Consider the following 26,880-nt stretch of genomic DNA (forward strand, 5'->3'; position numbering starts at 1 on the left):
ACCCGGTCGGAACCTGTAAAAACATTCAATGCAAGATATATATATGAGATCATATCATCGTTGAGGTAGGCATTCCCATACTCAGATCAAAACTGACTTAGAAAACTAACTACTGCTCTGATACATGAATGATCTTGTAATACATCACAAGTATAGACTCTTGTGGACACAGTATGGACATAGCCATCTGTTTATGAATAGTCCACCATATAATGAATACAAAATTCCTGGCAGCCTGGATTGCGAAAACTAGATCCAGGGTCTTCATTTTTACTTCCCGAAACAGTACGATTCTATCTATGCGAATGAATGTGTTGAAGTCGAACATGGTAGAAACCCCTTGATTACTAGTCAATGATGTAAACTGTTAACAAGTGTGAGAGAAACCACCAGTGATGTCAATGGCTCTCAAATTACCCAGTACAATCCATGAGATGTGAATAGATGTGTTGATGTCAAACATGTCATGGAATCCTTTGATCGAAGGTCATTGATGAAACCTGTCGTCAAAGGCGAGAAACCTGCCATTGAGGCATGCAGATCCCAAGGTACTGATGATTTCTAAATCATCTTTCTAGATAATGAGCTGAAGTCGATAGAAAACGATCCATCGCAGGCAAGCCCACAACACGAAATCATAGATCAAGTTGAAGAAATTTAGTTGCAAGGACTGACTTAGGGATGGTCAAGATGGATGACAGATATTTTGTAGATGAATGGCTTTATTGGCAGTGACCTCTTGAACACATAACGATGCAGCAAATGGTTTGTTGACAATTGACCCAAAGTTAATACCCAGAAACCGGCTAAAGACTTTCAATGTGGTTTGATCAACTGTTAGGCAAAGGATTTCCCAACCCAGGTGAATAAAAGTGTCGTGTTCAAGAGTGGTTACAAAGTATGACAAACAGGCTCATTTTTCTCTCTTTTCCCCCACCATTTCTGACAAGTACCTCTTTATTTTTGACAAGCTTGAGGAGGATAACATTTGCTTGATTATAAGCTCATCCTTCGGATGAGTCCAACTTAGTTTAAATTCGAACCCTAAGAAGGAGTGGTTCGTTCCCGTTTGTAATTGAATAGGTCCTTTACTGTGAAATTTTAACGAGTCCAGTATAGGAGAAACTCAATGTTTTTCAATTTTAGAGAGTCTGAAAAAACTTAAGAAGACTCCAGGGTTGACCTTTTTCGTAAATTTGTGTCTCCCAAGCCCGAAAAAGTATAAAATAATACTTGAGAGAATCGCTTGATCTTTATGACCAAGGAGTACTTTTCGTAATTAGTGCCCCTGATCCAAAAAAGTAAAAAAGAGATCAACGACACGTCGTTTTATAACCAATATCGAATTTGAAACGACAAAAATCCGGCAATCTTTTCATGTTTTTACGGTCAGAAAAGAGTTGTAAGTGGACCGTCTTTTTAGTTCCGTTTTAACGAGTTTAAAAAGAAAAACTCGGCGATATTTTCATGTTTTAGGAGTCAGAAAAGAGCTTAAAGGTGACTCTAAATGTTTTTTCATCGAAAATGATAGATTTTGCCTGAATAATCCATTATCCTGAACAAAAATGCAAACATTACTCATACCTGTTTGAAATGGATAAAAATGCTGCAAAAATCACCTTTCTAAAGTGAAACATAAACAAATTTGCAATTCATTTATTCAAAAAACTTATAAAAAGGGCTTTCGTCAATTCATTTTTACCGTTTGAGATTTTGGTGAGAAAATAGTGCTTTTGTTCAGAAACTTCCCATGAAGATTGCGGAAAATCCAACCGTCGGAATCGAACGCCGTCTTCTCCAGGTAATCCACATCATCCTACTCTTCAATTTCAACCATTTCAATTTTTGTTTTAGGGTTTTATTTCATTTTTTAGAGGGTTTTTAGGCTAAAAACCTGCGCGTGGGGGCCCACAGGCATAACACTGGCAGCCCGCGGACCCCGACTTTTTCTCAATGGGGAAAAAGTCAGGGTCCACACCTTCCATGAAGGCAAGGTGCGGACCCACGCACTGTCTCTAATACAGAGGGTGCGGTCCCTGCAACAAGGGTTTTTAACCCAAAAATTCTCAAAATTGACCCAACCAATTTAAATTCTTACATTCTAATTTGCCTTTTTGTTGGATGTAGAGTGTACATCATGCTAGATTGGTGAGAACGGGAGCATGAGGACGTGGATCTTGCCGCGTTGAATCACCAACCTTCGATCGATGCATTGAAGGCATTTGGCTTGTACAAATTCTGGGCCATATCTGGCATGAGGGTCCAGGTGGATTTCTTACAGTGGCTGGTAGACAGGTGGAGCATACAGGACCAGTGCTTCTTCATTGGTGGCCACCAGCTTGAAATTGAGCCGGAAAACATATACTTTTTGACCGGTTTGCCTAAGAGAGACGAAGACTTGACTCTATTCAGGACTAGGCCAGGTGGCCAGTCTGTCGATAACCTCCGGCTAGAGTTCTGCAACAACCAGGCTAGAGACAAAGGGATAGACATTAAAACCATATCCCGTCCGGAACTCATGGTGATCGCGTTTACTGTCACCAGACTTTGCGGGAACGCCACACTACATATTGCCACCGGATCCCAGATGCGGATGGAAGTTGACTACTTTTGAGGCACCATCTTCAACTGGTGCGATGCTGTGTTGGCCAATGTAAAAGGCCAACTGACCAGAGCCAAGAACGGACAACTAAAGACCTTTGGTTATGGGGCTTTGGTTGTGAGCTTTGGTCTAGAGAGGGTCCCAATGTTGGTCTCGCAGCACCTTACTGTTGGAGCTGGGCTTCCTCGAGAGCCCAAACTGATGCGATGGGTTGCAGTTATGGCCCGTCATCCGGACGAGGGGACAGAGGTTGTTCGATTCAAACCTGAGTATTTCCAATGGTTGGAAAACCAGTTTTTTTCTATTCAGGACTTCCCTTACGCTGGTGTAGATTTTCGTGGTGACCCAGACATGGCTCTTCCACCAGGAGAGCAATGGGATGACTCAGGTAAAATCATTTTCAACATTTTCCTATTTAATATTTTTTTGTTTTTTATATCGTCCCAAAACTGATAGTAAAAGTTTCAATGCAGATGTGGGTCCACAGCGACCAGCCGCTCTCCGACCTTACGAGAGGAAACAACCAGCTGCAGCGGTGCCAGCCCCACAGGACGAATCAACAGAGACCTTGGCCGAGTTGGAGAGTCATCTAGAGTGCTTGACAGGGGACATTCTAGAGACCAGCATAGATGACATTCCTCGTCGACTTCAGCGCTATGTGATTGGGGTCCCAGGACCTTTTAGGAGGTTCCTTTGCAAAGTGGCCCGTGCAGTGGTTTCTTATCGAGATCATCACCAGTGATAGGATGATCGCCTATTGTAGGCACATATGACATTTTCGCTTTTTGTACTTATCATTTTTGACGATCATAAGGTGTTTTTCGGCCTATGATAGAGGATGATGTATTTTTGACACACTCCTATATATATATATATATATATATATATATATCACTATTACCGGCTTATCTTGTAAATCATGTTATGGAATGCTTTTAAATTTACATGTATGATTATTGCAAATTTCTACTTAACATTCGAGAAGAAATTGCATCTGCTAATGTATTTAAAGATCTTGGAATATGCTGATATTCAATATAATCAAATTCACGTTCCAAGAGACGCACTCTCAAAAATAATCTCAATAACACTGGATTTCTAATGGCATACACTCTATTAAGCTGTAATACAACGAGTTCAGAATCTAACCTCACTATCAAACTCCGAATCCCAAATGAAATAGATTCAGATAATAACTCAATCACTGCACTATACTCGGCAATGTTGTTCATTGTTTGACCGAGGCTTACCCCATGCATAGATACCAAATCGTCAGAGGGCGAATAGATAACCCAAGTTGCGCAAGAAATGTTCCGTGTATTACGACAAGCGAAACCAATGTATTTTTGGAGAGGCATGGACATCTGCAATATCAAGAGTAAAACCAAGATAAGCAGGAATAATGACGAAAAACACTCTCTAAGCTAAGCACACTTTTTAAACTAAAACACACCAGCTAGAAAGAAAACTATCCTAACTAAAAATCTCCATACCCATTCTTTAAGCATAATACCTCTTCAGGTAAAGACCATTTCTGGGTTTACCTAAAGAGTCCTCGTCAAAGTCTACCAATTCATAGGCCCCTTTTGCTAGCTTTCGCTTGACAACATAGGGACCATGCCACATAGGAACGAATTTTCCAGCGCCTAATTTATCATTAGCTTGATCGTACAATAAGACTAGATCTCCTTCCGAAAATTTTCGAGGGGTCGCATTTTGATCATACTGAGCTTTCATACGTTTTGCGTGAGTTTCGATTGCCAATGCAGCATCACGTCGATTCTCATCTAATTGAGCCAAGTATAACAAATGTTTTTCCTCTTCGGAAGTGGCTGGAAGTAACTCGATGGCCATTTGCAATGACGGGATTTCACATTCAATGGGTAACACAGCTTCCAGACCATAAACTAGTTGGAAAGGAGTGAACCCTGTTGACGTTTTTACTGAGGTTTGATACGCCCAAAGCGCTGAAAATAGCATGTTATGCCAATTCGACCGATGAATCCCAATGATTCGTTGGATCATGATGACTAAAACTTTGTTGATGGATTCAACCAGACCATTAGCTTGTGGATAATAAGGAGTTGAACTATCGTGACGCAAGCCAAGCTGGCCTGTAAGTTCGGCCATCATAACGTTTCGAAAATGACGCCCATGATCAGTGATGATCGCTTGTGGAACACCAAACCTAGCAATTATATGATTGAACACAAAAATTGTAGCTATTTTTCCGTCTGCCTCAAATGTAGGCATCGCCTCGGCCCACTTGGTAAAATAATCTATCGCAAGGATGATATACGCATGCACCCTGGCTGAGTGAGGGTTACATGTAATAAAATCGATACCCCATTTGGCAAAAGGACCAATGGCAATTATAGGGTGGAGAGGAGCAGGTGGAGCGCGCATCTTTCGATCAAACATTTGGCAGTTGTGGCATTTTCGGACCGCGTTAATACAATCTTTAAACAAAGACGGCCAGAAGTAGCCAGCACGCAATATCTTTTGGGTTGTGGCATACCCAGACATATGACTGCCACACGCTCCAGAGTGATAGTCATTTAGAACCCTTTCAGCTTCCTCGTGAGATAAACAACGTCGAAAAATAGAGTCCGCCCCATGGCGATAAAGACTATCTCCAATAATTCTGAATTGTTGGGACTGGAATCGTATTTTCCGACGTTCTGACTTAGAAATTTCTGGCCGGAAGTATTGGGTCTGGAGATAAACGATGATATCGCCATACCACGGATCCAAAGTGCTGATTAGAAACAAGGATTCGTCCGCAATGGGCTCCTCTGCCACAGTTTCCGTGTCAGCACGCGGGAAGTCACACATTAACTCCACAAAAACTAAAGATTTCTTAGACTTAGATTTTTCAAATTCCAAGTCGAACTATTGCAGGATGACAATCCATTTAGAGTACTTGCCCCCTAACAATTGCTTGGTCAAAATGTAGATCATAGGGTTGCAATCAGAAATTACTGTAGTTTTACGTAGTAAAATGTAGTGACGAAAACGTTGGACAGCTTGAACAGCTGCCAATGCAAATTTCTCCACATGTGAGTATTTTAGCTCAGTTGGATTTAAAGTTTGACTAAAATAATATATCGCATGTTCAGTACCGAATTCATCTTCCTGAACTAAGACCATTCCAATGGTGGAATGAGAGGTGGTGAGGTACAAGAAGTAGTCCTGGTGGTGGTTGGGAGGATGCAATAATGGTGCATGGGTCAACGCGTGTTTTAGTGCATCAAAATATTTCTGAGCTATCTCATCCCAATAGAATGGAGTATTCTATTTCAACAACCGGGTAAAACCCTTTGTAACCGCGGCGTAGTTAGGAATGAATCGTCGTAAAAAGTTTGCTTTCCCTTGCAAACTTTGGAGTTGGTGAAGACTCGAAGGAGGAGGCAATTTGACAATAGCTTCAACCTTCGAGGGATTGATGCGAATGCCGGCTTTCGAAACAACAAACCCCAGCAATCGACCCGTTTCTATATAGAAAACACACTTGTGTGGATTCAACCTAATCCGATAATGCCTACACCTCATAAAGATTGCTTGTAAATGGATGAGATGATCAGCTCGATGTAATGAATGAGCAGGAAAATCATCGAGATAGGGTTGCACAATGTGCTTGATGTCATGAAACACATAAGACATGGCCCTTTGAAAAATTGCCCCGACATTCTTGAGCCCAAAAGGTAATTTGCAATAAGAAAATGTCCCCCATGGACAAATGAAAGCCGTTTTTGGTTGATCGGCAGGTAGAATATTGATTTGATTGTATCCGGAAAAACCATCCATGAAGGAGAATATTTCGCTGCTGGCACAATCATCAATGATTTGATCGATATAGGGAGTTGGGTAATTGTCCTTTGGACAGGCTCGATTAATGTCCCTATAATCGATACATATTCTTATTGTCCCTTGCTTTTTGTTAACCGGAACAATATTCGATACCCAATCCGTTAACGAAATCGGATAAATGAAACCTGCTTTGAGTAATTTTTCAACTTCTGCTTTAATAGCGGTAGCTTTTCTTGGGTGAATCTGATGCAAACGTTGCCCGATGGGTTTAGCATCCGGGTAAGTCTTGATTTTATGAACAACAATTGCGGGGTCAATTCCTGGCAGTTCCTCATAGGACCAGGCAAACACGTCGTGGAATTCTTGAAATAGGGCCTTATATATTTGAATTTCATCTTCTGTACATGAGGCACCTATATGAATGTTTTCAACAATTCCAGGCTTAACCGAAATGTCAATAGGAATAGTTCGAGAGATGTTTCCCAAATTTAACTCTGAATCAGGATTTTTCATTGGATTCTGAGGTTCCTTGACATATTCAGTCGTAAAAATTGATGAAAAATCATTTTCAAAACGATCATTCTCGGGTAAGAACGAAGATCTGTGATGGAGATCTTCCCATGGTAAATCATCTACACATAGGATTTCGCGAATTTGCTCATCAGAGTGAACAAGTTCAGAAAATGTTGTTGAATCCGAGCTTGATGTGAAAAGTGATTCCTCACGGACCACATTCATTAAGTCAATTTTGGTTGAAGATGGGTCGATAAACGATTGCACGGCCTCATACGCAATTTCATATGGACTCAAAGGCATAACATCACCAAATGAGTCTATCTCAGATTCAGAAGGTACGATCCAAGGATCATCATAAACAATGGTGTCTGACGAAATCATATGAATGGTTGTAAAAGAAGATGATGCGTTGATCGGAGGAAAAGGAAAACTTCCCAGTAAACTGGCATCTTTAACTAGTCCTACTCCAACATCCTTATACGGGATAGTCGTTTTACCGACATGCTGAATACTTTCAAAAGAGGCTGGGTCAGATGAAAAGTAAGCCAGCTGGTCTATTGTTACGATCTTTCCATTATGAGGAAACTTTATAACCCGAAAGATCGATGAAACGACAGCTGTCATAGCGTAAGACCAACTACGACCCAAGAGAAGGTTGTAATCTAGAGGGGCATCAACCACCTCCACGTCTAGATTAACAGTTTTTCCTTCAACCCCTATAGGTAGATCCTGTAGAATGCCAAAAGGATGAAACCCACGGCCATCAAAGGCCTTTAGAATTGTCGGGGATTGATTTAGTGAAGGAGAACCAAGTGATCTCCAACACTGTATCGACATAATACACATTGAGGCACCCTCATCAATCACAGTCCTGTGAATAGGTCTATTTTTTACTATCACTGGGATCTGGAAAGCCATTTGATGAGTAAGCGCGGTGTACTATTTTCTAGATCGAAAATTATTAGGTTTGAGTCCTGAACGTCAACAGCTCCTATAGCCGACAAAAGTAATTTACGCTGTACTGGACATGATTGCAGCACTTCCAAAGCCGACATTGCTGAGGGTGAAACATCTAAATCCTCAACAATGTTATAGTTCTGAGCCGCTCTCGCATGTGGATTGAAAGCTGACTTTCGAAGTATACCCTTGGCAGGCGGTTTGATTACTAAGTCTGGATTAGGTTTCTCGATCTGTAGTGGATCGGAACCGGGAGCTGAGGTTGATGGGTTAGAATGAGAAGATTCTGCTTCTTTCCCATCAACAGGACTTTTACTACCATAATCATGTGATCGAGTCGCAATCCTAACATGGGACATCATCAGTATGGGTTCTTCATTGGCACTCGAGGAAGAACCTATCATCTTACTGTCTTGACTTGGAAAAGGATCCTTCAAAACAGCAGGCGTTTGGGAACCTTTGACAATCTTCGCAACCTCTGCACGATGAGGGCAGTCTCTTGTAAAATGTTCTTCGTCACAAATGAGACAAGGATAACGAGGTTTGCGTTTTTCATCATTGGATTCCACTTTTTCAGGTTTCTCTTTTGAATTTTTGTCCGTTTTATTTTTCTTCTTCCCTTTCTTCTTACCACCGGATTTTGATTTGGATGTAGATGTCTCTACAACGTGAATATCGGTGGAAATTTCCGCGGAAGAATCTCCTGTCGGGGAATCTGGCAAGGTTATGATAGGAGAAGAATTCTTGGAAGACTTCTTCTTACTTTTGGTGTTAACCGTACCAATCATACCATCAGCGACATGAGACCCTGAAGGAGCTGCAGCGATTTGATTTTGCTTAGGAAGATCGGGGATTTTATCATGTAACGTACCTGACTGAGTATAAACCAAGTCAAGGTACTGTGCTTGAGCAATTACTTGCTCCTCAGTAATGACTCCGGCCTTAGCTACATCCTCAGTGATCTTTCGCAACAACAAACCATTCAGCTAAGATCTGATCCAGAATAAAAACCTTCGCTAAACGCCGTCGACGTCTCCATCCATGAATGTGATCTGAAATGTAAGTGGTCGTCGACTGCTTTAATGAAGTTAGTAATTCCGTGCCATTGTCATATCTGACTGGCAACTGAAAATGAGTTAAAAACGAGGTAGCTAACTGACTAAAGTTATAAAAAGTGCCTCGCAGTAACTCAATGTACCACTTGGCTGCGAGACCAATTAGAGTGCGCTGGAAAAGCCTTAGACGGATTGAATCATTTGAAATGGAGTTAGACGCACACCAGAGGTGATAAGTCATCACATGGTTCGACGGGTCCTCTCCTGATTTGCCTTCAAACTTAGGAATATCACTTGGCAACTTATTCGGCATTGGTAGCCAAAACAGAAGATAATTAATGGGATCGTTCGTTAGGCATGACAAGTCAGGCAAGTCCAAAGTTGCGATAAACGGTAACTGACGATTAGGGTCCCTAAAACTCCGGGTCATGAGACCAGCCCTAGGAGGAGGATATCCAGGATAACTAGGAATAGGAATTGCATTTGGGATATTTTATCCTCCTGGAAAACCAGGATTAACTGGACCGTACTGGGGTTGTTGAGGTTGTTGATATGTGTACTCAGGGTATGGTTGATACTGATAGACTGGCTGCTGTACAGCAGGACCGAATTGGTACTGTCCCTGGTACGGTTGATAAGTAAATTGTGGTTGACTTGTGACAGCCGTACTTGAACCAGGTTGTCCTACAGGCATCTGAACCGAAGTTTGAATCGTGGATCCAGATGGAGGTAAAGATGTCTGAGGAGTAGATACAGGAACAGTAGAAACCGGAGCTGTCGATACTCCAGAAGTAGGTGGGGTAGATTGAACAGATGTTGCAGCAGTTGCAACAGCCGTTTGAGGCGGAGTACAAGGCGTGCTAGGCCCAGGCTGAGAAACTACCGAAGGTACAGAAGTTTGAATAGTAGACTAGACAGGTTGCTGGGGTGAACCAGAAACTAAGGGTTGTCCAGTTTGAGATGACAACTGTTCATTTGGTTGCAAGACCTGTTGAGTTTGCGATGGATCCCACACTAAATTCATTCCGGGGTACGGACCCATAGCAGGTTGAGGATATTGAGGACCATAACCGGGTTGAGGGTAGGGTTGATAATTTAAAGGTACATTTCCCGTTCCTTGAACATATGATTGACCGGAGGGTGGTTGGAAACCTTGGTTCGAGTACTGACCTTGGGGTTGATACCCTTGTGGCACGTACTGATACTAGGGTTGACCTTGAGGTACATATTGATACTGGGGTTGACCTTGAGGTACATATTGAGTCTGGGGTTGACCTTGAGGAACGTACTGTCCTGTAGGTATGTACTGTCCTTGAGGTTGCCCCCAGGCGCAAATTAGGTACCTTGAGGTTGCCGCCCAGGCGATAATTGAGGATTTTGAGGCTGCCCCCCAAGCGGTAACTAGCCACCTTGAGGTTGAGGATTAGGAATAGTACCTGACATCATGAGAATATCTTCTACACTCAACGGCTTAGTACCATTGTTTCCACTTAATAACCCTTGTTCAATGGGTTGAGGAGATGCTCCCGAAAAAGTACCAGAAAGTGACTGATACCCAGAGGGAACAGAAGGACTGCCGTATAAAAAGGATTCTGGCGATTGAGTAAATATGGACGACTGCCTTGACATATTTAATGGAGGATAGTAACCTCTAGGTGTTGGGTGATAAAGAACACGAGGTTGTGAAAAACTTAGCCCTGGGTTTTCCAAGAAATTAGTCAAAGAAAGATACCAAGCACTGCTCCTAGGTGGATTGTAAAAATTTGATTCACACTCCCTTAGCTCAATAGCAGGTTGATTTTCAGGGATAGGGATGCCTACTTCTTCTTCCGGAGTAGCAAGTTCTTCGATAGCTACAAATCCAGAAGGAAGATTTTGGGTAATTATTCTTTCTACCCTAGGTGAACCAGGACCACTAGAAGCTGGAGAAGTAAACCCCGATGTTGGAGTAGCAGCAAATTCACTTTCAGGTTCGGATATTTCAGGTTCCTCACCTATATCACTAGTAGATGAAAAGCTTCCAGTAACTTTGGAAATAGACACTGATTGTGGATTATAATCTGCTACTAAAGCTTGAAAATCAGGATGTACCACCAAAGAAGACTCTCCTTCGTCCGGTGACCCAACTCTACTGTCTCTAGGAGTTACGAGGGCTCTTAACCCTTCAGGCTGGCTCGGTGAAAACTCAGGAGGTCGGCCCCGAAGTCTATGAGACTTCCTCGGTAATTCAGCCACGATTAAAAATTTTTAACTACTTCACACGCAAACAAAGTAAAATCTCAATGAAAACCACCTAAAGCCTCTAAAGAACCAAACAAATTTGAATCACACGCCTAAAGAATCTAGGAGATCAAACACACACAAACAGTAACTTTCCGAACTGAAAACACTAGTTGGTGATGAAGCCCAACGTCGTAGAGTTCAATACAGAAATGGCGGTTAGAACAGTTACCCCGGCAACCTGCTTAATGAATAGACTGGCACAAGTTCCTCCACTAAACCGTCTCAAGTGAAGAGAACCCCCCAGAAAATCCAAGTTAGTCTAGCCGACGTCTGCTCCAGGTACAGTGGTATCTTCCCACCACTGTCACCTTAGGAAGAATCCTAAAGAATATGGTCACTAAGGTTACCAACGAAAACAAATATACCTGGGGGAACAGTCTACGATCTGATACGCACGCAAGGGTAGAGTAACAAGATCAATCCCCTTGAAGGCTCCTTGACATAATCCAAGGTTTATCAACAAGTGACCCCAGGCTCCTCGACAATGGTTAATCCGAGGTTTACCGTTTTTAATACGTGAATATCTAGCGTCGTTCCTAATGAGGAAGGATTGATTCCCACACTGGTTCGGACACGATCTCGTGCTTCTTCTTTAAGAGGAGATTTCCCAGGGCATAAATGCAACAATTGGATTTCTCTCCTACCGCAAGATACAACTACTTGTTTGTTTTACTGTCTTGGAGAGTTAATTACTCCCTACTCCAAGACACTAGCCTAACCTATATTGGTGTATCAGAGCCCTAGAAATAAAAATATTACTAGATAGATTTTACTTTAAGCGTTATTTTTATTGGCTTTTGTTTAAGTCAAGAGGTGCGGAGATGAAACTCGTGGTATGAAGACTCGACTCGAAATCACTAAAAAATGCACTTAAGATGATTAAGCAATCTTTTTCCTTCAATGAACTTCTAGCTAGGAAAGAGTTTGAGAATGCAAATACTTGTAAACACAAATCTTTCTTAACAAACAAATTAAAAGAAGAGCTTTTTGTCTTTTACAATGCACTGAAAACGAGACAACTAGTTATTTTCACAAAAATTTCCCTTTCTTTCAAAACACTCAACCACTACAAAAACAAACTTTTTTCAAAAGAGATTTATTTTTTATTTTTTATAAAACACTCAAAACTATGGAAATGACTAATCTTGAGATCTATAAACTATAAAAACCTATTTGAAGTCAAAGCTTACAAGATGTCTTTTTCAAGGATGTTTTACTTAGCTAGATGTAAACTAAGGACCAATTTATGCAGAATCACAAATCAGTCAAAAAACAACCAATTTTTGTTTTCTTTTCTAAAAATGAAATCCAAACTTTTAAACACAAGCTTTTTCGAAGTTTCGTAAAGAGAAAACACAAGGTGGATTCCTCAACAAAGGTAGATTTTACAAATGGTCAGACTCATAAGAAGGCTGGTAAAAACCAAGGTGATCTGAGGTTTCTACAGCTTCTAAACTCAGAGCTACTACAAGACCAAAATGAAAACCAAACCCAACAACCAAAACTTCTAGGAATTTCACCTAAAACCCTAACACCAATGAAATTAACCTAAGGAAAGCTTCTGACAGGTTATATGCAAGTCTGGGCAGGGGATAATAACATCTAAACAAAAACTAAGCTGACTAACAGAGAAAATCTTAGGTTTTCCAAAATTTTGACAGGGTCCGCAGGCCCATAGTTAACACAGGTGCGGTACCGCTCTGTGCTAAAAGCAAAAGTGCGCATAGGTCTGCACTGTGTCAAAAGCCTAGGGTGCGGTCCTCTCCCAAAGTTATGAAAAACAAAAAATAATCTTGGATCTACTAAATCTACCCAATTCCACACAACAAGCCAAAAACAGAAACAAAAACACAGTTTCTCAGGTCAAAGTAAAAACAAGGAAAAAAATCAAGTCCCCAGTGGAGTCGACATTTTGTCACACGGAATGAGTCGATCTTGCTGACAAGATAGACCTTCCTAGAATCTAACGATATCTAGTGACAAGTAAGCCAATCAAAAACTATCTTTCTCTAAATATGCATTTATAAACAAAGGCAAACGAGTGTTTTAGGCCTACCTTGGGTCCAATGCAAGTTTGTGGAAGCCTCGCTCCTTTGATCCAAATGAGCTCCCTTGTTGCGAATTTGCAAACACAAACAAGCAAACAAATTAAATAGCACCTGAAAATCCAATATCATAAAGCATACTTAACATGATGATCAAGGAATTCATGAAACAAATAACATAAGAAAATTTGTTGAGAAAAATGAATTTGATTGTATTAATTCAAATCAAAGAAGAACTTTACAACCTGTGCCTTGATGCTGTACAAGTTCCTCCCAGGGTCCAACAAGAAGTCTCCTCTACTTTGACAAGTTTCACTCTCTTCCCAATGAAGCCAAAAAGGTATGTGCTCTCTCCTCTCAAGCTTAACTACGAAGTCTCAATTCCACCAGCATTTACCCTAAAAAATGTTCAGCTTCTAACCTCCCTAGCAACCAACCCAATGCCTTAATTTATAGTGCAATGGAGGGAAGTTACTAGGTCCTCCTTCAAAGGGATAAATCCGTCCTTCAAAGGGATAGCTCCTCTCATCAAGGGATTAGCTCCTTCTCTTTTGGGATGCATGAAGCACCTAAGAGCGACCAATCCATGTCAAAATTCCTTCTAGAATCATCTAGAATTAACCCAAAGTGAGTTTTTTAGAATAAACTTGCGCCTTTTTGACTTTCACAGGGGTCCGCACCCACTCCTTTAGGGACAGAGTGAGCAGGTCCGCAGTTTTTGTAAACAGGGGGTGCGGGACCACAGGCAACAGTGAGAGAAAGTGCGGAACCAGAGCTTTGTTGATTTTCATTGTCTTTCTCTCATTTTCAAAGCTTGACTTGAAGAGCTTAGGTCTAGGACTTGCTTAGGAGGTCAGTACAAGTGATGATAGACCCATACTGACTGCAAATAATCATGTTGATGATATTTTTGTGTAACACCAGGCAGCTGCATGACCAACAAAGGTACATGGGAACAATCTACATGCGACATCATCATAACGTACCTTGAGGGTCTGCAGCTGTAGGTAGAAGTTGTCTAGGTGGTCTTCTGCCTTTACCGTGCTGTCAAGGTTGAACTTGACGTTCATTCTCTCCACTCGCCTTAACATCTTATGCAAGATGGAAGGGAGACCCAATGGTCCCTGAGTCAGCCATTCAAGATTTGGGTTAGCCATCTGTTCGTCTTCTTTGTACTCTTCCTCTCCTTCGAAGTCTGATGTTTTCGACTCTAAGTCTGTTGGTTCGTCTCCACCTCCGCCTCCTCCGTTGCCTTCCCCTTCACGTCCTACACCAAAGTCTGGTCATGAGATCACAAGAGTGCCTTGTTCACCTTGTTAGATAGATTCTCCTATACCTTCAAGTGTGGCAAGGGTTGCTTCTTCCACTGATGATACAACAACACTCATGGGAGTGGCCTTTGGCTTCCTCACTATGTGTGGAATATGCTATCTGTTTGGGATCATTTCGACTGCTTTCGTGAGCTAGCGAGTGAATGGAGTGAAGGTGTTGATCTGAAGTCTCGTGATCAACACTGGGGGGTGAGGAGTAACCAACCACTGAGTCGCGTGTAGGTGAGAGAGAGTGTGAGTTACTGCCTTGACCAGATGTTTGTTGAATGAATGTGAGGGGAATTTTAGCCATGTACAATTGGTTGCCCTCTTTCTAGCACCAAAAATGTTGACGGTGCTGGACCCGTCAACATTCAAGGGATCACCCTGGTATGAAGTCCCAACTAGACCTTGCACTGTTTGGTGTGGGAGTCCCATCTGGTATGATGGCCCAGTTGCCATTGTCTTAAGGATTTGCCTCAAATATTACTTGTCAGCATAGGAGAGTGGTTTGCTTTGTCTTCGAGAAGTGAGGTTCACATGCCTGGTGAGTGTAAGTGTACTTGTGTCAATGGTTCTTTCACTATGAGGGTATGAAGGTGAAGGTGAGTTCCAGGTTGAAAGGGATCAATCCCAACTCGGCTAGGAACACACAACACAAAAGGACATACATAGCTTCCGGCAGAACTGTCCACTCAGATGCAGCAGCCACAACATACAAGGTAAGATAACACGTACAACACTCATAGAATAGTTTGAACTAGTGCAATGATTGTTACAACAAGGTTCAAGTGAAAGGTTTTCTGATGTCCAACAGAGCAGTCGACATGATCGAGACAAAATTCACAACATATACAACACATTTCCATTAATAGATTATGCATTACAACAAATGAAACAATTCAGATGTAGAACACAGGTTAAAGAAACATGCATTATAAGTGTTAAAGATTAGTCTTACAACAAATACAATACATGTGTGAAAACGTACTGGTCTGTTAACGATCTTTCTAATTAAGTGAAAGTTCAAAGACACATCGTTACACCATACATCACACACACTGTTAGCGAGACGTTGGAGCCACTACTTACTCCTCAAAGAAAATATTAAAGACTCTCTTGGCTACGTGGAAGGAGCTGAGGTGAAAAGTCCTTTCATGTACAAATGAGGGGGTATTTATAGCCAAGTGTGAAACTAACCCTTGTGGCTATTCGACTACCCTCATGACCATTTGACTTCCATGAATTTTTGACGTAAACGACTCTATGTTCAACAAGTGGGTCTCTTGGATTTCCACGTTACATCACATTGATTGAAAACAAGCTCAGAGTGGAGATGTGGGCGACATGACTCATGACTTGACTCGATATGACTTGACATGACAATGCTAGAATGTGCTTCTACTGGAGTGCATGTCGAGCTACAGTGCTACTGGGTGATGGATGTCTTCATGGTGTGTCATAGCTTCACCTCCACATGACGAAGTGCACGGAGTCTTCAATGGTGCTTGGTTCGCTTGATGAATCTTTAGTATGTTGTTCCTTTCTTGCATGCTGGAAGGATTGATAGGTTCATCTGTTCGCGAAGGTACATGTTCGTCATGTTCATTTGCTTCGCATGCTTCATTCGTTCATCCATTAGTGAACCTATCCTTCTACATGTGCTCCCTTCGTTCATCCTGTTCATTGTCTTGCCATGTTGGTTGGTGTACCTGTATCTCCAGTCACTCTTGATGTGATGAAATCAAATCCAAAACCTCCTAGTCTACCATGGAACATGATCATTCAGATGCAGGTGACTGGGAGAGGCAGCAAGGCTATGATGTGGGATGATGGCTCTGGGTAGCTGCTGATGAAAACTATGTAAGAGTCATTGAGAGATGGAGACAGACAATCTGAGTTGACAATAACTGCCTGCAAGGTTTGGCTCGGCTGAGAGGCAAAATTGTGCAATTTGGGAGGGACAGTTCGAGATGCAGGAGGGCAAGTCAGGCATGCTTTGCGCATTTTCCGGAATGAACAGTCAGGGGGGGTTGGACAGCCAGATTTGCTCAATTTTCTAGAGGAACGGGGTGGGCTGTATGATGGGTCAGCAGGGAGGGATTGTACAATTTTCTGGGGGAACTGCCTGGGAGACTGTAAGCCAGAACTGCGTAATTCCTAGAGGGAACTGCTAGTTTTCTGCTTGGGTCAATGGCAACCAAAAATGTGCAATTCACAGAGGGAATTGGCAGCTTGCTGCTCAGTCACTGGCAGCAGAAACTGCGCAATTCCTGGAGGGAACCGGTAGTCTATTGCTAGGCGCTGCTGGCGGGGAAGTTGCATTGAAGCTAGGAAGCCAACCTACTAATCATATCTACAAAATTTCTGAGTTGAGAAGACTCCTGGAAAATAGAAGGCCTGCTCATAAAACTTGCTCAATTTCTTGGGTGAGCAACCGGTCGACTGTCCAGATGACTGATTGGGAAAACTGCGCAATTTTCTGAAGGAGACAGGGACTAGCACTTGGTGTCTATCTGGCCTGTCTGTGCAATATCCTCAGTCAGTTGAGCAGGTAAGGTCAATGGACTTTGCCCAATTTTTGAGGGGAGTCAGTCCCAGGGTGACTACTGGGTTTGACTGCTCGAGTGGCCAACATGAGTGTTGATTGAGTTGCTTGTGGGCAGTGCGACTTGGAAGGACTAGCTTGGTGCTTCTGCACTGTTCTGGTTGAGAGTCGATCGAGTCAAAAGCAGGGTGATGGTCTGGCTGTCAGTGAGGAGTCCAGTCGTCATAAATTCAGCAAAAATGGCTAAGTGCATGAACAATCGAAAGGTGCATTGGTGATCATACAAACACACACTCGCATGACTTGATGACAAAACGACCAAACCATCCGGACACACATGTTCAACATGACTGACCGACAGTGCAAGCGACATGCACGACACTCGTGATTGATCGTCATTGATCGAGACGACGCTTGCGCGACAACAAATGTGACTCAATGTGTGAGTGCGATAGATGCTTTCATGGCAAACAAAACAAACACATACGAAGCGAGGAATTTGAGCATAACCAGAACATGGTCGCAAGCATGACTTGGACATCAACATGCAGAGACTTGAATGCAATGAACAAGCAAGGCGGATGTAAATACTCACACAATCTCACAGACTGAACCCGAGTGTGTGCAGTAATCAAGTGAAACTCATCAAGGGAGGCTCCGAAATCGGGGCATACCAAAATTTTGGAGGGTGGTTGTAGTCACTACAACAAGGTCGCACGGTAATGCCTTGATCGTGGTTTCACATAGATACAAGTAAGATGTTCGTGTTGGTAGCAAGGGTGTGACATATGCAGTAAGTAAAGGAAGGTGCATGAGCAGTTCTAACACACAAAGGGTGAGGTGAGTGCACCCCTTGGAAACCTGTGATAGCAAAAAGTTAAGAAGGGAACATACGAGCAAAGATGCATCACAACATGGAAGGAAAGTTAGTGAGAAATCCAAAGCGATGGTTAAACCAACATAACATTTTAGAAAGATTCATGCATACATATACAAAAATAGCTACACATGCATCTGTAAGCAAACAAATACATATATCATTTAGAGTAATCAAGATAGTTGAAATACAATACAACATATGCATGAAATGTGCTAGCTCTGTTGTATTAAGAAGTGTAAGTTTCGGTCATACAATACATTCATGTCCAACCACTAGTTCTAACAGTGGAACGTTATAGTCACAACCGCCTACTCCTCCAAAGATATATACTAGCTCTGCGCAGTGGAGAAGCCAAAGCTTGTTACAATATTGTCCAATCTTTCTCTAAGATACTCCTATCGGAAGCTTGGCTGACCAAAAGCCTCTACAATGAGTTATGAGGGACTATTTATAGCAAAGGGTGGGGTGGCCCTTAACATTCCCCTTTGTGACAATTCATCTACCCTAATGACTCTTCATTTACTCTATGACTGTTACATCCAACTATCGACACTTGAACTTACACTTGAAAAGATGTTACATCACAATGCACATGTACCCATGTGAGACAAAATGGCTTGAGCAAGCCATGCAAGACATCACTATGACTCAGAAAATTGTTGGAAGAGCATCTCTTTGACATCCTCAAAGTGGTTGACCGTAATAAACTGATGCCAATCTCGATAGTCTGCAATGGTGTCCGTGTACTCTAAGGTGACATCTTTTTGGAAATGAACTCTTGCCTCCATAGCATTCGAGTACATTTCTCGGGCTCCTCTGTCCAACTCGTCTGATAGCATGCACATCATTTTCTTGAGTGCGGCCAGACCAACAACATACTTGTGCATGGTGTCTGCATTGATGGACAAGTCTGGGTTGGTGGCTATGCACATCAACTCGTCAAAGTATGAGTCAAGCTCCAGTCGGACCTATGCCTTTATCTTTGCCTGGGTGAGTGTCCCAATAGATGGGATCGCATGTGCATGCACAACAACATCCATACTCTTGAATACATGTGCATGGGAAGCCTGTAGACTAGTGATGAGCTATATGAGCTCTTCATAGTTCTGGATCTGACTCCGAATGCATGCCTTCATCTCGACCACTCTGGGCTTCATCACCTTAGGCAAGTGAACTAGAGCTCCCTTGTATCTCATCGTCCATGTTTGCATGTAATCAATAACAACATGCACGTTAGATAAGATACGTGCTCTCCTGGCACATCGCTGCTACCACCCATTGAGATGGACCACTACCTTATGCACGATACCAAACTTGGAATACAATGCCCACGTGATTGTATCAAGAGACAATACTTCATCCAGTATTTCCTTCTTCAATTCTGATAAGGCGGATGCTGTAACCAATTCTCCTCCTTGCTTGGTCGTCTGTAGCTCCTTAGCCATTTGCTCATTCTCAACTATCAGGAAGTGAACACTTGAGCTAGTGGCTTTGGCATATGCTATGGTAGCATCAGCCAATGCTGCTGGATGTTTGCGCACATTAGACACGATCACTCATTCCTCAAACTGTGCAGGAGATGTATGATCATCCGGAGTCGACACTTTGTGAGATTGCACAACTCTATGTTGAGACTCGTCGAATGAGATGTTGTGCATCTCACCTTTCGGCTGATCTCCAAGGATATCAGTGTCTCCTCGGTCACTTGGGACTTGCTCTTCTTCTAGATGTGGTGAAGCTGGTGGGTCTACCTCTTGGTGGTGAGGCATGAGGTTGATGTCTTTCTCTAACTCCTGTTGCTCCATATTCGTATCCGTCTATTCAAGTGCTTGCTCTATATCCTGAAGCGAAGTCCTGCTCCTGCGATGGTTCACCCTATCTTCCTGATTCGAACTGTTAGGACAAGTCTACTACCTGTACGGGTGCAATTTCATCTGTCTGTACAAGTTGCGCCCCTTGCTGTACATATTCCTACTACACTTCATTCTCCTGTCTGTGCAACTCCCATTCCTTCTGGAGTTTCTCTTTCAACTCATGCAACTCCTTCTCTGTTTCCTCCATTATTCGTTTCTCTCTCTCTCTTTGTGCATTTCTCTTGTAGCTCTATTGCCTCTTTGCCTCTATTGCCAAAGCTTCTTTCTGCACAAGTGGGTCTTCTCGGAACTTGCAAATTTTCTCTTCCTCCATAATGTCAACAATCTTCCTCTTTCCCTTGTCGTGCACTGGTATGTTTGCCTCTGCTGCTGCTACTTCTGGCGCTCTCCGAGATGCTGCTTCACGTTGCTTCACTATCCATTCCACAACGAGGTTGACCGGTTCATTGAGTCTGGAGGAGTTATAAAAATATCTCCATGGGTCTTCCTCTACCCAATGACATGCCCTGTGGATCCAGTTAAATTGTACTCTCGCGCAATGATATTTCACAAGACAATGCGGGTGATACAGATTGTAACTTCAGAGGGTGAATGGACACTTCTTCATCTACTCTACTTCGACATTTGCATGCTTGAAACTTTGTATCTCATATAACCTAATCTACAACAGAAGAGTGGCCCAAGTGCCTTCTTCTTATGGTGCAGCCAAGCTGTCAGTCTTGCCGTGATGTGATATGATACTTCCTGCATGACGAGCTTATCCAAGGCAAACATCGGTAAAACATGCAGAGGCTTCTCCAAGCTTTACATCCATATGAAGGTTCTGGATGGTGAGGCATACCAATCAACTATGTCGATCAGTGCCTCCATTGCTACCTTTGACATGTAGGGTGGATCCTGTTCGAATATCATCTTGTAAACCGGGGTGATGAAATGATCGTACAACTATGTGATAACTCATCTGAAGCTACATTCGGACAACATCTTACAATAATTGTTCAGAGAGGTCTCCACTAGTGTCCATGCCTACTTCAAGCTCGGGAACTCTTGACGGGCACAGATTGCATCCAAGATGTAAGTGAACAAGTAGATTTTTGCTTGCATGCCTTTGGGAGGCTGTCGAGCCCTTGTTACCTGTTCCTTCAGCTGATGAGACAACATGCCAGACCAATTGTATTCTTTTCGTTCTCTGGCTAGTTGGTCCAAAGTGATTACCAAACTCTATGGGAAGGTTTCCGTGCTTTCTTGGCCATACAGATGACATGCCAAGATGACCAAGTATTGACACGTCTTCCATAGTATCTTCATTTGGTAGACCTGGTTGGGTGTCATCCTGAATTTAGTCGGATCCTTCACCTAATTCTTCAAGATATCTCTGGAGTTGGCATTGCTGCTGGGTGTCTCCATGGTGATCATGGGCTTCGACATTTGATACATCTCATCATAATCATGTGCCATGAAGGCAGAAATCTTTGTCCCGCTAACACTTCTCAATGTCATCATCTCGGGATCAGTGTGCAAGATGATTCAATATATCATGTCTGCGCATGGGAGCTCAGGATACCTGCATGCAATCCAGTACAAGCCGGACTTGTGGATGTTCACATAGACTTGGTGGTATTCGAGGTCTTCCCCAGATGTGCCTGCAAATGCATGATTGACCTCTTGCCATTTCAACTTGATGTCCTTGTCTACAATTAGCTTGGTATCTTCATAGATCGACAGACTTGTAGACACTCGCTCAACTGCTACTCCAGTTGCACTTCTGTCAGTGTCCTTTGATCTTGCTCTCTTGGAGGCCATTGATCTTGAACTTCTAAGAGGCAGATGAACACCTGCTAGATCTGGAGACAAAGCGACATGCATGGCAAGAAATCTGTCAGCGAAAACCAAAGCAAACTTGAGGAACAACATGCAACATACCTGGGGATTGACTAGCAAGGATTGCACAATTTTTCTTGGGAGGCTGGGAGACTGGCTGCCAGAACTGTACGAAAGGTAGTGTGGGCTGTCTAGGGAGGCTGGCTGGTTGCTGTATTTGCACAATGCGCAATCCAGGCTGGCCTGTTAGCTATTGGAACTGCGTAATGCACAATTCTAGCTAGAAGTGGTTGCAGGGCTAGTGACTGCATTACACAATTTTTTGGGCCAACAATCACTGTCCCTCTTAGGATTGCGCAATTCTCTCTTGGTGAGGCAGAGTCTAGGCCAAGGCTACCAAGACTCGCCGACGGGCAACTAAAAGCAAATGTGAAAGTGAATGCATGGCGATATTGAGCGTAAGTTGGAGTGAATGATTGTGCATGGAAACATTAAATGAAATATTGAGAAAACATAACAACATGCATGTGGGTGGAGCGAGTCGTCGAATCGGCGACCGCTCATGCAAAACAGTTTCATGCATGTGACATCAGTGATATGCTAACGAAAACTGAAACGGTGCTAGTACAAGCTAGTATGCATGTAAATGACAACAAGCATTCAGAGAAATCAAGGAAACATCACTCACACAAGCCAAAGCATAAAAAGCGACAGAAATGCTGCAAAAGACAAGTTGAGACAACTTACTCGTGAATAACTAAGTTGGATGTGTCAAAGACTCCTAGATGTGCTGTGGGATGTTATAGCTCCAAGATTGATGTGAATAAGTGAGCTTTGAAGCGTTGAATAAATAAGTTTGAGGCTCATGACGCACATACCACAACTAGGAAAAAGCGACACTTGGAGGAAATATTCTAAAAATATCTTTGCATGTAACCTCTAGCTGCTAAAATAGATCCCTAAAATCTAGGGATGCTTTTTGCATGTTGCTTTTGCTATTCCACGAAAAAGTAGCCCATGCATGCAAGTCAAGTTTTCCCGATCCTGGGTGGAACCGGTCAACTCAATGGCACATGAAATAGCTTGCTCAGTTGAGGGGAAAAATGCGCATTTCTGGAAGGGAGTTGGGCAGGCTGCCCAAAAGGTTTTCGCAATTTCTAGGTTGAGCAGCTGACTTCTGCCCAAAATTGCGCAATTTCTGGGTTGAGCAGCCCTGCTGGGAGGAATTGCACAATTTTCTCAGTGAATCTTGACAGGCAGATTTGTGCAATTCTGGAGCCCAGCAAGTTGCCAGACAAAATTGCACAATTTTTGGAAGGAGGGTTGGTTCCCCTCCAGAATTGCACAACTTCTTGAGGGAGCTGCTCAGCCTGTAGCTAGACCAAGTCTGGAGAAACAACCTGTGAGAGGGATGCAACAAGCTCTGATGCATAGGCTGGCAATATGGTAGAAAATCACTGAAGCTTGTGTACTTGACAAGGGAAGACATGCTGATGAGGATGGTTCGTAGGGATGCTCCAAAACCAAGCTAAGGAAAAATTTTGGAGGTTGGTTGTAGCCGCTACAACACTTGGCGTCACACTGGTAGAACTCCAGCTCTCTGAATGGACCTTGTTTGTGAAAAGCAAGTCTAACACCTCTGGAAGTATTGTTCAGTTCTTAGTTCGTCTTGGCTTCCACACTTGCTTGATTGGAAGATGTAGCATCTTCCAAGCTCTTGGTTGATTGACACACATTCCAAGCCAAGGAACACAGTTGTTTCGATTGGGGTTGAGGGGTATATTGGTGCACAAGCAGTATAGTCATCAGAATCTTAGTTTCATCTCTCGTGTTGCTCTGCTGCCAGCAAGCCTGGACAATACCTCGACAAAGTCATGCAGGAACACAAGCATCACTCTGCTGCTAGCGAGCCTGGTTAGCACCTCGATGGAGTTACTTGCATCATCTCTTTGCGTAGGAAGCCTTTCTCTTCTTTCGCCTTATTCATTTTCCATTTTGAAATTTTTTCACTTTTCATTTTTTTCATTTTCATTTTCATAACTGTGCATAACACTTATTAATTTCAAAGGCGGAAGAGGGATCTCGACTTATTGAGAGAAGAAGAGGTTGTTCCTTTAGAGAAGTAGTTTGTTGTATAAATCTGACGTGCTTGTTAAGGTTTCCCCCCTCACCTTACTCTACTTGACTGAGTTGGCAAGGGTTAACCCAAAAACAACCGACTAGAGTAGGTGACACTAGTTAGCGCGCAAGCGTTGTGTTTTCACCAAAGTTCACTTCGAACGATATGTATTTTCCATTGACATATCATGGACTAAAAGTAACAAGTTATTCATACAGAGGCAGGATGACAGACAATCAATTAGTGATAGCTACACAAGGCCTCTTGTACTTTACCTAACTTGTTTCAAGAGTCGTGCACGATTTCATGCAAAACTAACCTACGAACAAAACAAGAAAACAAACAACAAATAAAAGCAGCAACATAAGTAGATGCGAAAACAATGTGAGTAAGAAAACAAGCAAGAAAACAAACAAACATGCAAAGCATGTAAGCAAAGAGGCATGCAAGCAAACAAGCTGAAAGAAAACACTACTCCTACTCCTAAGCTAATGGTGCATGGGCTTGATCATGTGAAGTGATATTTACAATGCAGCCACCAGCGCATTGGTTGACCCATGTTGGTGAAGGCTTGGTCCATGAACAACCCAGTTGTGTGAACCAACAAACAAGAAAGATATAACAATGAAGACTAACACACCTCATGTTCAACAGTGTCCACAAGACATAACTGAGTGCAAGTACATGACATGTGGTCCGTGGACTTGTCATAGCGTTGTGCGACACTGCATGCAACTTTGAAGCATATGCATACTATTGAATGTGACATGCAAGCAAACGAAAGAAACAAAGACAACTTGCATCATGCACATGTTCTTGCAATGTAAGATTCCTCCAATACATGAGCGATGGGATCGTGCGGTTCAAGTGGAGGAAGCATGATTTGTGTGTGAGATTGATCTTCAATTATACAGATTAGTGATGAGGAGCCTCGGGTGATTCAGCAATTTCCTGATCGGAAGTGAAACCAACCTCAGGACATCGAGGGCCTGACATAAACATCATCTCAAGCTGAAGTGCCTCGACAGTCTGGGGTGTTTCGACTTTGTCGTCAGATAGATCATCATAAACAGGTGTCCTGGAAAAATCAATTGCAATAGAATCATGATAGTGATCGAATATGGGAGTAAATAGATCATGATAGCTGCGATTAGAAAAATCAATGGTTTCATCGGCATCCTCATGATTTGATAAATCAAATAGAAGGGTATATGAGAAGCGAAAAAAATCATCCTATGTGTTTCCAGAAAAAGCAGATGAAAGATCAAGTGGATTTTCAATGAATAATTTATCCTCTTTGTTTTCGGATGATGGAATGACATCTGCCTGCGAGTGATCAACAATCGGTGCATCTATAGATGAAGGTACACATGCGAAATCATGGATGGTAGGTTAACCAAAGATGTTAGGAAATAACGGAGGGGGCTCAGACAAAAGGGATTCATCCTTCGCCGAGTGTTTATGCTCAAGCTCCCAGTCATACTCTTCATGAATGACAATGCATGTTGGTTGTGCAACACCAATTCCATTGATGGCTTGATCCTCATTCACAACAAGTGTAGAGTCTGGAACGGAAGGAAACAAGACAATATCATGCGGAGGCTCATCCGAGTACGAAGACGGAGGTTGTGGTGCAAAATGCATATGACAAATTGATGGACTCACAACCAAATCTACACGAAAATTAAGTGAAGTGATGTTGGGAGGATGTGACAACTGAACAAATGTATGTACCTATTCTCCTGCATCACTCTGCAGTGGTGGAGCTGTTGATGAAGGGATGAAAAACATTCACTTGTGATAGTGACCATATCTGTCTGTGATTGTGCAACTCCATCATTGAAGTATGCTGAGCGAGGATTGAGATCAAAATTATTCTTAGGATGGATAGATTTGTTAAGACATTACTCGAATCTATCCCAAAGATAAGGAAATTTCATCTGGATCTTCGGAGCTTGAAACTACAAGTCATAGAAGCGCTACCAAAAATCCATAGGCGATTCATGTGGAACCTTCCGTTGTTGTAATAGTTTTTGGTCAAGAAGTTCTAGATCAAAATGATAGAAAGTGTCTTCAATGAGATCAAAGAAGTGATCAAGTGAGTGCACGCTATCAGCCGGTAGGCTGCACAACTATCGATGTGGGGATTCGCAAAGTGTGTATGTAAGCAACAGACTAGCTTGTTCGTCAGAACATCCATCTTCCTTGTGAAGCATGGCATGGAAGTCATGTAAGAACTGAAGCCAGGCCACTTCACCTTCACCATTATACGTGTATGTGGACAAATATAAAAAACTCCCTCGAGATGGTAACAGGTTCGGAATGCGAAAAACATCGTGGAGGGTTGAGAGTGAAAGACTCCTGATAGATATGAAAAGGTTCAAAATAGGATGAGAGGACACAACTTGTCATCTGGCCCTCTTTCTAGCGCCAGAAATGTTGATGGTGCTGGACCCACCAACATGTAAGGGGATCTCCCCAGTAAGAAGTTCCAATTAGACGATAGACTGTTTGGTGTAGGAGTCCCAGCAATGGGTCGTACGGTAATGCCTTGGCCGCGGTTTCACACAGAGGCAAGTAAGATGTCCCTGTTGGTAGCAAGGGTGTGACATATTCAGTAAGTCAAGAAAGGTGCATGAGCAGTTCTAACACACGGGGGGTGAGGTGAGGGCACCCCTTGGAAACATGTGATGGCATGAAGTTGAGAAGGGAACACATGAGAAAAGGTGCATCACAACATGGAAGGAAAGTTAGTGAGCAATCCAAAGTGATGGTTAAACCAACAACACATTTAAGGATGATTCATACATAAATATACAAAAATAGCTACACATGCATGCAGAAGAAAACAGATACATATATCATTTAAAGTACTCAAGATAGCTCAAATACAATACAACATATGCATGAAACATGCTAGCTCTGTTATATTAAGAAGTGTAAGTTCCGATCGTAAAATTCATCCATTTCCAACCACTAGTTCCAACAACGGAATGTTACAGCCACAACCGCCTGCTCCTCCAAAGAGATATACTAGCACCGCGCAATGGAGAAGCCAAG

This window comes from Pinus tabuliformis, chromosome J (assembly GCF_031772625.1).
Source record: "Pinus tabuliformis cultivar Carrire ecotype Pingquan chromosome J, CPIR1, whole genome shotgun sequence".
In the NCBI taxonomy this organism is placed as follows: Eukaryota; Viridiplantae; Streptophyta; class Pinopsida; order Pinales; family Pinaceae; genus Pinus; species Pinus tabuliformis.